General features: G+C 43.4%; 1 pseudogene; it reads left to right on the top strand.

Moving 5' to 3' along the window:
- Positions 1-1,934: 1,934 nt before the first annotated feature.
- Positions 1,935-2,053, top strand: LOC126357308 (5S ribosomal RNA; annotated as a pseudogene).
- The last annotated feature ends 10,869 nt before the right edge of the window (positions 2,054-12,922 follow it).

A 12,922-nucleotide genomic window follows, 5' to 3' on the forward strand; every position in this document is an offset into this window, starting at 1 on the left:
CACCGCAGGGGTCGCGCGGTTCCAGACTGTAACGCCTAGAACCGCTCAGCCACTCCGGCCGGCACGATGAACAATTCATAGCCCAATTAATCGGGAAAAGTCATTCAAGGTGTTGTCATAGGAACGTCCAAATACAATAGCTATTTCTTGCCATTTTGTCAGGCCCCGCTTCGATGCATCTCATTGCGTTTATTCCATATAACTGATTGGCACACTCACAACACCAGCTCAACAACGTGACTTAGTCAGCGGTGGAAGCTCGCATGACCGCTTGGTACCTGTCCTGCATCATAAAATGGTTCAAATGGCTCTGAGCACTATGGGACTTAACTGTTTAGGTCATCAGTCCCCTAGAACTTAGAACTACTTAAACCTAACTAACCTAAGGACATCACACACATCCACGATTCGAACCAGCGACCGTAGCGGCAGCGCGGTTCCAGACTGTAGTGCCTATAACCGCTCGGCCACTCCGGTCGGCGTCCTGCATCATCTACAGCGCTTCATACCGACTAGTGTCGGCTTTTAAGTGGATGGTTTGTCGGTGAGATTATATTAATGACATAACGGATGTGTTTTATTGCAGTCTTGAGCTTTTCGCTTGTGATATGGTTGTCTATGAGAACGATAAAACATTTTAGGCTTTACGCGTATGATGTGACTGTCTCTAAGGACGATAAACCATCCGATAACACTGGCAGTAGTATCAAGACAAAACTTAAGCTTGGCAACTAGCTATTAGCGTACAAAAATACAAAATTGTACACTTCATAACACTTAAAAACGTAGCATCCTTCCCGACATCACTACTGAACCACAAGTGGATTCATCCGAATAAACACCTTAGGGTAACAATATGAAGAGATGAGGTGAGCCAAATGAAAATCTATTTCTAGGAAGGGTACTCGGAAAGTGCCGTTTGTCTAGCAAAGAGAACGTTTCTAACACATTTGTAAGGCTCAAATCGGAATGATTGCTGACAGTGTGAGACATAAAAACTGACATGAAAACTGAACAGCTTAACTCTTACTCTGTGTGTATATGCATATATCGTGAAAATTTTCTGAAACACTTCCAAATCGAGGCTTACGCGGAGAGACCTTAGAACCGATATCACATTAACAAAAGCTCGCACTGGCACCATTCTTCATGCGTCACAATGATAAATGATTCGCTGGGTATAAAAGGTTTAATTCTATATGTAGAGTACTCAGAAGTTATTGTCATTGTCATTATTTCATCTACGTTGAGCGGAGATGACGAGGAAGAAGTAATACAGTTATTTATTTCCTATTATGATTATTCAATTAATATATATTGACGATAACAATGTGAATGACTGTATCACCGATAATAACTAAAGTCACATAGTATGGAAATATATTAGATATCCTAATGAAGAATAGATCAACTTTTTTATGATCTTGCTGAGACTGAAGGCTTGAGCATGGAACATGTAGAGAAACTGTAGTTCAGATTCAGATCGTATCTTAAGAAAATAGCGTCTACAGTATAATAACAACAAAACAATGTGCAAAATTGCATACGCCCAGGTATCTCATACAGTGCGTTTGATGATACAAAACGCTTCCAGTGGATCTCCCCCAAAATTTTAATAAATTTTGGTCATGTGTCAAACTTTCAGTGCCACATAAATTAGTGTACAGATCCATGCAGACGAGACCGAAAACGAAATCGACAAGAGAAAAAGAGAAACGAAGCTGCGTAACTCCGTATTACCACTTCAAAAAATAAACGAAAAGGAGAAGAGGTTCCTTTTTCAAGTGGTGGAACTGCACAAAGCTAAAACGTTCACCCAAGCCAAAAAAGTGTTATTAACGACTCCCTGTTTGCTGCTCTTAATCGTAAAAATCACATCACTGATACATCTCTTTAACAAAACTGTACAACATAATCTCACGCGGATCACCACTGCCAACGGCCTTGTCGCAGAGGTAACACCGGTTCCCGTCAGAACATCGAAGTTAAGCGCTGTCGGGCTGGGGTAGCTCATGGATGGGTGACCATCCGGTCATGCCGAGCGCTGTTGGCGAACAGGGTGCACTCAGCCCTTGTGAGGCAAACTGAGGAGCTACTTGATCAGGAATTAGCGGTGCCGGTGTCATAACCTGACATACGGCCGGGAGAGCGGTGTGCAGACCACATGCTCCACCATATCTGCATCCAGTGACGCCTGCGGTCTGAGGATGACACGACGGCTGGTCGCTACCGTTGCGCCTTCCAAGGCATGTTAGAACGGAGTTAGTTAGTTGGTAATCAATACGTACCTTGTACGGAAAGTCATTCTCCGCCATTACCAGCGAGAATATCAAAAACATCGTCAAGTACAGTGTGTTCTGTTCCTGATCGATACTCCAAAGAGTAATGAATAATCACTGAAGTGTTGATTCCTTAGTAAGCAGAAACAGATACTACTATCTTAATTTCGGATATTGTCCACGAAAATAATATATAACCATAACATTACTTGGAATCTCAGACTTTGCCGGCCGGAGTGGCCGTGCGGTTCTGGGCGCTACAGTCTGGAACCGAGCGACCGCTGCGGTCGCAGGTTCGAATCCTGCCTCGGGCATGGATGTGTGTGATGTCCTTAGGTTAGTTAGGTTTAATTACTTCTAAGTTCTAGGCGACTGATGACCTCAGATGTTAAGTCGCATAGTGCTCAGAGCCATTTGAACCAATCTCAAACTTTACACAGAGCATAGCCATCCATGAGGCAGCTCAACTAAAAACGATTGCTCAAAGTTTCAGTTAGATCTTGATAAAGTTCTCTAGATATAAAGATGTGTGGGTATTTAAAACTACAAAGCACTCCGTCTTCAGGTCACGACTAGCCTACCGCGACCATCCGACCGCCGTGTCATCCTCAACTGAGGATGCGGATTCGGGGGGCGTGGGGTCAGCAAACCGCTCTCCCGGTCGTTATGATGGTATTCTTGACCGAAGCCGCTGCCAGTAGGTCGAGTAGCTCCTCAATTGGCATCGCGAGGCTGAGGGCACCCCGAAAAATGGCAACAGCACATGGCGGCATGGATGGACAACCATCAAAGTGCCGACCACGCCCGACAGTGCCTCACTTCGGTGATCCCACGGGAACCGGTGTAGCCACTGCGACAAGGCCGTTGCCCTGAAACTACAAAAATGGACTGTTAATCATTAATTGATAGATATAATTGAAACTTGGAATTAGGCTGTTTCACTTGCAACTTTCATTATTCAATCATTTCGAGCGTTAGATGGAAAAATTGAGAAATTTGTGGTAAGCTCCTATGGGACCAAAATGCTGAGATCGTCGGTCCCCAGGCTTACACACTATTTAATCTAACTTAAACTAACTAAGGACAAAACAGACACACACACACACACACACACACACACACACACACACACACACACATGAGGGAGGACTCGAACCGCGGACGGGGCTAACCGCGCGAACAGTGGCAAGGCGCCTAGACCGCACAGCTACCTCGAGTAGCACGCGTTAGTTAAGGCAGGTTTAGTGCGTAGATACAATTCTGTACTTGAAATGTATTAACAGTTCCGCATATGGACAACGCTCAGGTGTATAATGGAACGAAGCAGCGAAAATTTGTGACGGGCTGGAACCTGAATTTCCCGCTTATCGCGAGCGTCGCCTTGCCATTAGGATATCCGAGACGACTCAAGACTAGACCCAAACTTCCGCATGTCGTCAACCATGTGTCTACACCTTCTCCTCGTACATCCATTATGTAATTCCCGTAGAGGGGAGATATTTTAATGTCTGCAGCTCGTGGTCGTGCGGTACCGTTCTCGCTTCCCGCGCCCGGGTTCCCGGGTTCGATTCCCGGCGGGGTCAGGGATTTCCTCTGCCTCTTGTTGACTGGGTGTTGTGTGATGTCCGTAGATTAGTTAGGTTTAAGCAGTTCTAAGTTATAGGGGACTGATGATCATAGATGTTAAGATCCATAGTGCTCAGAGCCATTTGGAGATATTTTAATAGAAATTCACTTGCCTGGTATCGCCAGATAGGTAAGATTAATCATTTCCTGTGTTGTTTAAAAGTATGTTACCAATAGGGTCACCAGCCTCCCTTGCAGCGAACGCTGGGTATATCATTGTTGAAATGTTACTTTGTGTTCTGGCGTGAACCTGGTGACTTCTTTTTTGTCAGTCAGATGGAGCGGTTGGCTGTTTGCGAGGTGGCAGTATGGTAAGGTACAGTTTGGCTGTGTGCAAGATGAACACATTTGTGGTAGGGGTTTGTCAATCACAGTGTGATTACTTGATGTTTTGCACTTGTATACTATTATACGAGGGTTGTACAGATAATAAGTTCCGATCGGTCGCGAAATAGAAACCACTGGGAAAATCCGGTGAAGCTTTGCACAGATGTGTTGGGCAGTGTCTCTAGTATGCCCGTCGATCGTGCCGCGTCGCTCTTTTCAGTTTTGAGTGAAGAGTGAGGACGTAAAGATGTGTAGAGAATAGCGTCTCCCGCCAAGTAAGAGGGCCTGGTTAGAGATTTCGCCTGTGTCATGCAGCCCACATAACACAACTTTCGAGCAGTTCCTTCTTCATGCCAATTCTCGTCCGCACACTGCAGGGGCAATGAAGACGCTCCTGCAGCGAGAAGTGTTTATCACCCGCAACACTGTCCGTAATTGGCTCCCCCTGAGTCTCATCTCTGCTCACAAGAACCGCTGGCTACGAAGACAAAATTTTTCCACAGACCAGAGCAGATAACTGGCCGAATGCACAGGCGGCTGCTTTCAATGACGAGGATACAACACTACGACAAAACTCGAAGTTGGAGCTGCGACTATGTACAGAAGTGGGGGCAAGACGCACCTAACTGTTGCAAATAAAACGTTTCTGGTTTTTACTGTGGTTTCCATTCCGCGACCGATCGTAACTTACTTTCTAGACAACCTTCGTAACAGGCACACCCATGGGTCAGACTTGCTCCAAGCCACGTTGCTTATACGTTTTCAAGCAAAGTGTGATGTTTGTTGCAACTACCTAGGTTCACGTAAATTCGACTTACAAGTAGGAATCTTACAAAAATTGTGTGAGGATGTGAAACATAACGATAACTAAGGCGTAATGGTGCTTAATGCAGAGTTAAGTCTCAATTGCTCAGTAAAGGACGGAGAAATATCAGTGGATATACATACTAGTGCTCTAGTAAAAGCTACATTACTTCACTGTTGACGATCACGGAATCCATATCTAGCAGAACTAACAGACGATATCCGATGTAACATAAGGAAAGTAGTGCGAAGGTACATTGATTTGTTGGTCAAATTCGAGATGGTCACACAAACGTTCGAAACGTTAAGTGTCGGCCATTCGTGTCCGAGACCACTAGAAAACCTACTTAGCAAATTTGAAGAGTTGACTTAGTGAGAAAACGTATATAGCGTTTGTGTTTTTAATATTATCCCCTGTAGTGATGGTGATATTAGAGTAATTACACAATAATTATCCCATCCCCAAGATTCATTTTAACTTGTATATACATGATCTCAGTGTGGTCGTCTGCGAGAGATCGAATCACCTGAGGCCTACGCAAATGGTGGACCAAAAATATTTGTTTCAACCTCAAACAAACGTTTGCGTACCCGGCACATTAATACTGCATATTGAAATCAGCATCAATTATCACGTCGCTAGTATTTGCATACTGTGTTGCTAATTTGTCAGATAATATAATTACAAAAGGGCTGGACTTTTATTTGGTACCACGTTTATTATATCTGCCAATATTAACGCCCACACGGTTCCGCCGCGCTTTGACGCACTTTGTTTAACTGCGTGCTAATTTACAGCGTTACCTCTGTATCGATACTGAACGTGCCCGTTGGCGTGAAAGATCCTCCCACGTTCGTTTCTCTAGAACGCACCGATTATACTATGAGTGGTAGCATATGATGCATTTTGCAGTTCCCTTCCTGAACAAAGACAACTGAAACTAACTTCATCATCTCATATAAACTGTGGGCATACGATCTTCCTGAACCAACCTTCCTGATATTAAAAATACGTGTAGAACTGGGACTTGAAGCCGCTACTTCAGCAGCTTGGCGCCGGCTTTTCCATTGGCAGTACGTTAGTCCAGCACACTTCATCACACATAAATACACTACTGGCCATTAAAATTGCTACACCACGAAGATGACGTGCTACAGACGCGAAATTTAACCTACAGGAAAAAGATGCTGTGATATGCAAATGATAAGCATTTCAGAGCATTCACACAAGTTTGGAGCCGGTGGCAACACCTACAACGTGCGCACATGAGAAAAGTTTCCAACCGATTTCTCATACATGAACAGCAGTTGACCGGCGTTGCCTGGTGAAACGTTGTTGTGTTTCCGCGGGTAACGAGGAGAAATGCGTACCAACACGTTTCCGACTTTATTAAAGGTCGTATTGTAGCCTATCTCGATTACGGTTTATTGTATCGCGACATTGCTGATCGGGTTGGTCGAGATCCAATGACTGTTGGCAGAATATGGGATCGGTAGGTTCAGGAGGTTAATAGGAACGCCGTGCTGCATCCCAACGGCCCCGCATCACTAGCAGTCGACATGACAGGCATCTTATCCTCATGGCTGTAACGGATGGTACAGCCACGTCTCGATCCCTGAATCAACAGATGGGGACATTTGCAAGACAACAACCATCTGCATGAACAGTTCGACGATGTTTGCAGCAGCATGGACTATCAGCTCTGAGACTATGGCTCCAGTTACCCTTGACGCTGCATCACAGACAGGAGCTCCTGCGATGGTGTACTTAACGACGAACCTGGGTGCACGAATGGCAAAACGTCATTTTTTCGGATGAATCCAGTTTCTGTTTACAGCATCATGATGGTCGCATCCGTGTTTGACGACATCGCGGTGAACGCACATTGGACGCATGTATTCCTCATCGCCATACTGGCGTATCACCCGGAGTGATGGTATGGGGTGGCATTGGTTTCACGTCTCGGTCACCTCTTGTTCGCGTTGCAGGCTCTTTGAACAGTGGATGTTACATTTCAGATGTGTTACGACCCGTGGCTCTACACTTCATTCGCTCTCTGCGAAACCCTACATTTCAGCAGGATAATGCACGAACGCATGTTGCAGGTCCTGTACGGGCCATTCTGGATACGGAAAATGTTCGACTGCTGCCCTGGCCAGCACTTTCTCCAGATCTCTCACCAACTGAAAACGTCTGGTCAATGGTGGACGAGCAACTGGCTCGTCACAATGCTCCAGTCACTACTCTTGATGAAATGTGGTATCGTGTTGAAGTTGCGTGGGCAGCTGTACCGGTACACACCATCCAAGCTCTGTTTGACTCAATGCCTAGGCGCATCAAGGCCGTTATTACGGTCAGAGGTGGTTGTTCTGGGTACTGATTTCTCAGGATATATGCATCCAAATTGCGTAAAAATGTAATCACATGTCAGTTCCAGTATAATATGTTTGTCCAATGAATACCCGTTTATCATCTGCATTTCTTCTTAGTGTAGTAATTTTAATGCCCAGTAATGTACATCTTCCATTGAAGTGCTTCCATCATCATGGACAGTGATTTTATAGCTTCCGAAGCTGATGTACAGGGTGAGTACTTCAAGAAGTAGTCATAAACCTGTAGCAATTAGTAACGAATAAAATAGGATTTCGTAATTTTCATACGGAAAAGTAAAAAAAAATTTCCGTGAAATTAAAACCAACGGTGGTAACATTAACAGTGCAATGGAAATTCCACTGTTAAACGCAGAGGAGACAGCGGGTAGATGGAAAGAGTATCCTGAAGGCTTCTATGTGGCTGAAGACTTGTTTTATGATAAGAAGAAACAGGAGTCTATAGAGAAGAGATAGGGGTTCCAGTATTAGAGTAACAATTTAAAAAGGGTCTGGAAGACGAGCTCAAATAAAGCAGGACGGATAGGTAATATTTCATAGGAATTTCGAAAATCAGATGGGAAAGAGACAACCAAATGACTATTCAGGAAGGTCTGTAGAATCTATGAGTCTAGCGGCACACCATCTGACTTTCGGAAAGACAAATCATGCACACAAATCCGAAGATAGAAATGGCAGATAAGTGCGGGAAGTACTGCAGAGTCAGCTTTAGAGCTCATGCATCCGACCTACTGACAAAGATAATGTACAGAAAAATTGAAATCGTATCAAGGATCGATTAGATGATGATTAGTTTGGCTTTAGTACAAGTAAAGGCACAAGAGTGGCCGTTCTGAGGTTGCGATTGATAATGGTAGTAAGACTAAAAAAAATCAGGACACGTTTATTGCATTTCTCGTCTTACGAAAGGCGTTAGACAATGTAAAATGCTCCAAGATGTTCAAAATTCTGAGATCAATAGCGGTAAGCTATAGGAAAAGACGGGTTATACATAATCTGAACAGAAACGAAGAGTGAACAATTAGATTAGAGACCAAGAACGAAGTGCTCGGATTAAAAACATTGTAAGACAGAAATACACTCTTTCTTCTCTAGTGTTCAATCTATACATCGAAAAAGTAGAAACAAAAATAAAAGAAATGTTCAACAGTAGTATTAAGATTCAGGGAGAAAGATAATGTTTACAGATGACATTGCTATCCTCAGTGAACATGTAGGATTGGAGGACACGTCGAATGAAATGAACCATCTAATGAGTGCAAAGTATTGACTCAGAGTAAATCGAAGAAATACGAAAGTAGTGAGAAGTAGCAGAAATGAGAACAGCGCGAAGCCTAAGGTCAAAACTGGTAATCACGAAGCAGACAAAGTAAAGAAATACGGCTATCTTGGCAGCAAAATACCCCATAACGGACGAAGCAAGGAGGACATAACAAGCAGACTAGTGCAGGCAAAGAAGGTATTCCTGGCCAAGAGAAGGCAACTGGTATCAAACATAGGTGTTAATTTGAGGAAGACTTTTTGGGAATATACATTTGGACCACAGCATTTTATGGTAGTGAAACATGAACTGTGAGAAAATCGGACGAAAGGGAATCGCTGCATTTGCGATGTGGTACTACAGAAGAATATTAAAAATTAGGACTGAGAACATCCAAAATGAGGAGGCTCTCCGCAGAATAGACGAGGAAAGGAATATACAGAAAACACTGACAAGAAGGAAGGACAGGATGATAGGAAATGTATTAGGCCATTATGAAATAATTAGCATGGTGCTAGAGGGAGCTGCAGAGGGTAGAGAGCTATTGAGAGAAACGGAGATTGGAATACATGCAACAAATAGCTGGGGATGTAGGGTGCACTTCTTGCTCTCAGATCAAGAGATTAGCGCAGGAGAAAAGTTTGTAGTGGACCGCATCAGCCCAATAGGAAGACTGCTGAATAACGTAATAATAATAATAATAATAATAATAATAATGTAATAACAGTAAATTTATAAAAGGCAATGTGCCGACTGATGGACTTATTGACTGACGCCATTGCCCAACCAAATCGCTAAGGATAGAAACTTGAAATTTGGTGAAGGTTTGGATTTATACTGTAGGCGTGGTTTAAGAAGGGATTTTTTGAAATACCAGCACGAAGGGGGTGAATCAGAGAATGAAGGGCGTTTTGTAAATGTCGCAATTCAGCTAGACCTACGAAAACTGCTATTTGGGTTCTCGGTATGAAATAAAGAAATACGTGTTTCAGTATTTTTGGAAATTTGACCCTATGGGGGTGAAACAATTGGTGAAAGGTTTTGTGAAAATAACTAGTCACTAAAGAATTTCTAAAGGGTATTTGAGGCTACATCTATGATAACTGTTATTCCACTTCTTGGTTAGAAATTTAAAAAATACATGGCGTTTGTGTGTGTGTGTGTGTGTGTGTGTGTGTGTGTGTGTGAATTCCTAAGGGACCAAATTGCTGAGGTCATCGATCCCTAGAATTACACACTACTTAAACTACCTTAAACTAACTTTTTCCAAGAAAAACACACACACTAATGCCCGAGGGAGGACTAGAACCTCCGGCGGGAAGGGCCGCGCAGTCCATACATGGTGCCTCTAACCGCGCGGTCACACCGCGCGACTGCAAGGTGTTTCTGAAATTCAACGTCTAAGGGAATGTAATAAGGAAGGAAAAATTGTAAGAAAATATTTCGTTGCTTTATAAAAAATTTTAATCTAAATTTATGAAAATTGTCATTTCACTTTTCGCTTAGATATATAGAAATACGTGTTATGGGATGAAAGTTGCTATGGAAATATCTCCAGAAGAACTGTAAAGGCACGGTTAACAAAAACTTTGGACTCCAGCTGCCAGAATCACTTTTTGGTCAGAAGTACTTTCGGAAAAGTGCATGCTTATAATGGCATAATTAGCTTGAAAAGCTTAGCATGTGTTGCAGTTTGTGAAGAATATAAAAATTCTTTTTAATAAAAACAACACAAAACATGTCTGCGGGCCACACAGTCTACACAACCGAAGCAGGGGTTGCTGAAGTAGTAATAATATTAAATTTTTGTTTGTTTGCAAGAACATGTTTGCTGTCCTCGCCCACATTCAAATTCCAACGCCACAGAACCGTAACACGCCGCTAGAATAGCCAATAACCGGTGAAGCTCACTGGTGAAGCGATGATTACAGTTTGAAGATTTACTTAAAATCCCCTGTTTTAATAATATTGAAAGTATGGGCGCATGTCGTTCAATAAATAATTTTTTACAGCCGTTTACTGAGAAAACGTCCTTTTAGGGGTTTCGTGTTCGATGTTTCTTCTCTATGTGCACGAAGCTGCTGAAAATTTTGTTTGCAGAGCCGTAGTGAACCATCAAAATGGCGTCTTCACGTCTACGTAAGACACTCGTTACAGGCAACATGCTGCCGTCGATTCTGACTTACGGAACAAGCAGTAGTGGTGAACATCCATGACACGGCAACGACCGTAGGAGTTGTTGTTGTTGTGGTCTTCAGCCCAGAAACTGGTTTGATGCTTCTCTCCATGCTACTCTATCCTGTGCAAGCCTCTTCATCTCCCAGTACCCACTGCAACCTACATCCTTCTGAATCTGCGTAGTGTATTCATCTCTTGGTCTCCCTCTACGATTTTTACCCTCTACGCTGCCCTCCAATACTAAACTGGTGATCCCTTAATGCCTCAGAACATGTCCTACCAACCGATCCCTTCTTCTAGTCAAGTTGTGCCACAAACTTCTCTTCTCCCCAATACTATTCAATACTTTCTCATTAGTTATGTGATCTATCCATCTAATCTTCAGCATTCTTCTATAGCACCACATTTCGGAAGCTTCTATTCTCTTCTTGTCCAAACTATTTATCGTCCACGTTTCACTTCGATACATGGCTACACTCCATACAAATACGTTCAGAAACGACTTCCTGACATTTCAATCTATACTCGATGTTAACAAATTTTTCTTCTTCAGAAACACTTTCCTTGCCTTGCCATTGCCAGTCTACACTTCGACCATCATAAGTTATTTTGCTCCCCAAATAGCAAAACTCCTTTACTACTTTAAGGAATAACACGGTGTACTGTAATCCTAAATAAAACCAACCTGCTTTCAGAAGAAACATCTATGTTGTATTACTTACTGAAAGCCCATCGTACACAGATTAACCTCAGAGCAACTGACGCACTAAACTTTACAGAACCAAGTGGTGGCACATTTACAAGCAGACAAGAAATTCTTTAAAATAACTGACGCATAACTGATAAAAGAACATAGATGGCATGTACATCAATTAGCTTAACGCACATCGAAGTCTTTACATAGCATTGACGCAACTGGTGCACTAAACATTACAGAACCGAACGGCAGCAACTAGAGAGCAATAGCTTCACATATTTGGAACCGTCTAATGGATACCATAAGCACCACCAGAACAACAAATATTTAACTGTATTGAATCGCAGGAAGCTGCACAATTTCCCTCTCATTAAAACATTACGGTTCTTTACAGTATGTAACACATATGCATGCAGACAAAGGCAGACATACGGCAAGCCAAGTTAAAGAAATTGAACCAACAGCTGCAAACGAGAATAAAAGTTTCACATTCAAAAACAGGCTACACACTTGTACGGAAGCCCATGCACTGATATACACAGCTTAACAAGAAGACTGGCTCGTGTGCGACAGGCAACACTGACAAAACTCACCTGAGCCATAAAGGATAGAGACGAAAACACAACGCCACACGAATCACAAGAGGCAACAGAACGTCAATCACAACATGAAAGACCTCCTGTAGGCGCCACTGAATACTATGCTAATCCTATGCCGTCACTTTACCATCCTCCAACCAGCAACCTCAGGTAAGTTAAGGTGTAGCTTGTACCCAAGTGCCGCATCCCACACCCAGCAGCGATAAAGTGGCAAACCGACATCTTACACCCGTTGCCGGCGAGTCCACAGTCTCCATTCTGGCGTCGTGTCAGGTGTACGAAACCAAAGTAATGTGGGGCAGACAGATTGTATTCAGTGCCTATTATGCATCCATACGGTCGCCATACTGCGTGCACGCCATTGAGAAGTGGCAGACAAACAACCTGTACTCTGCGGGTACTACTCAGGGCTCATTATTCACGGTTGCGGCCACAACACCAATGCACAACCTGGATGCTACTGAAGGCGCTCCAGCGGACCATTTGTTCAGTTCCCCATTCGTAGGCCTGTTCCAGACTGCCTGTCTGCACCAGCCAACTATGACGCACTTCCGCTTCACCCCAGATAAAAAGCGCAACAGCGCAGTCGTGGCAAAGGCATCTGATATCGATATACAGAGATGTGCTGGCATGGCTCAGTTCATGGACGTTCGTGTGCAGTGAATGGCAATGATGCAGTTGATAAGAGTACTGTTGGGCGATGGGAGCCAAGAGTTAAAGCGTCAGGAAATGCAGAGACTGAACTTCATATTCGGCCACC

Source organism: Schistocerca gregaria, chromosome 3, assembly GCF_023897955.1.
Source record: "Schistocerca gregaria isolate iqSchGreg1 chromosome 3, iqSchGreg1.2, whole genome shotgun sequence".
Classification (NCBI taxonomy): Eukaryota; Metazoa; Arthropoda; class Insecta; order Orthoptera; family Acrididae; genus Schistocerca; species Schistocerca gregaria.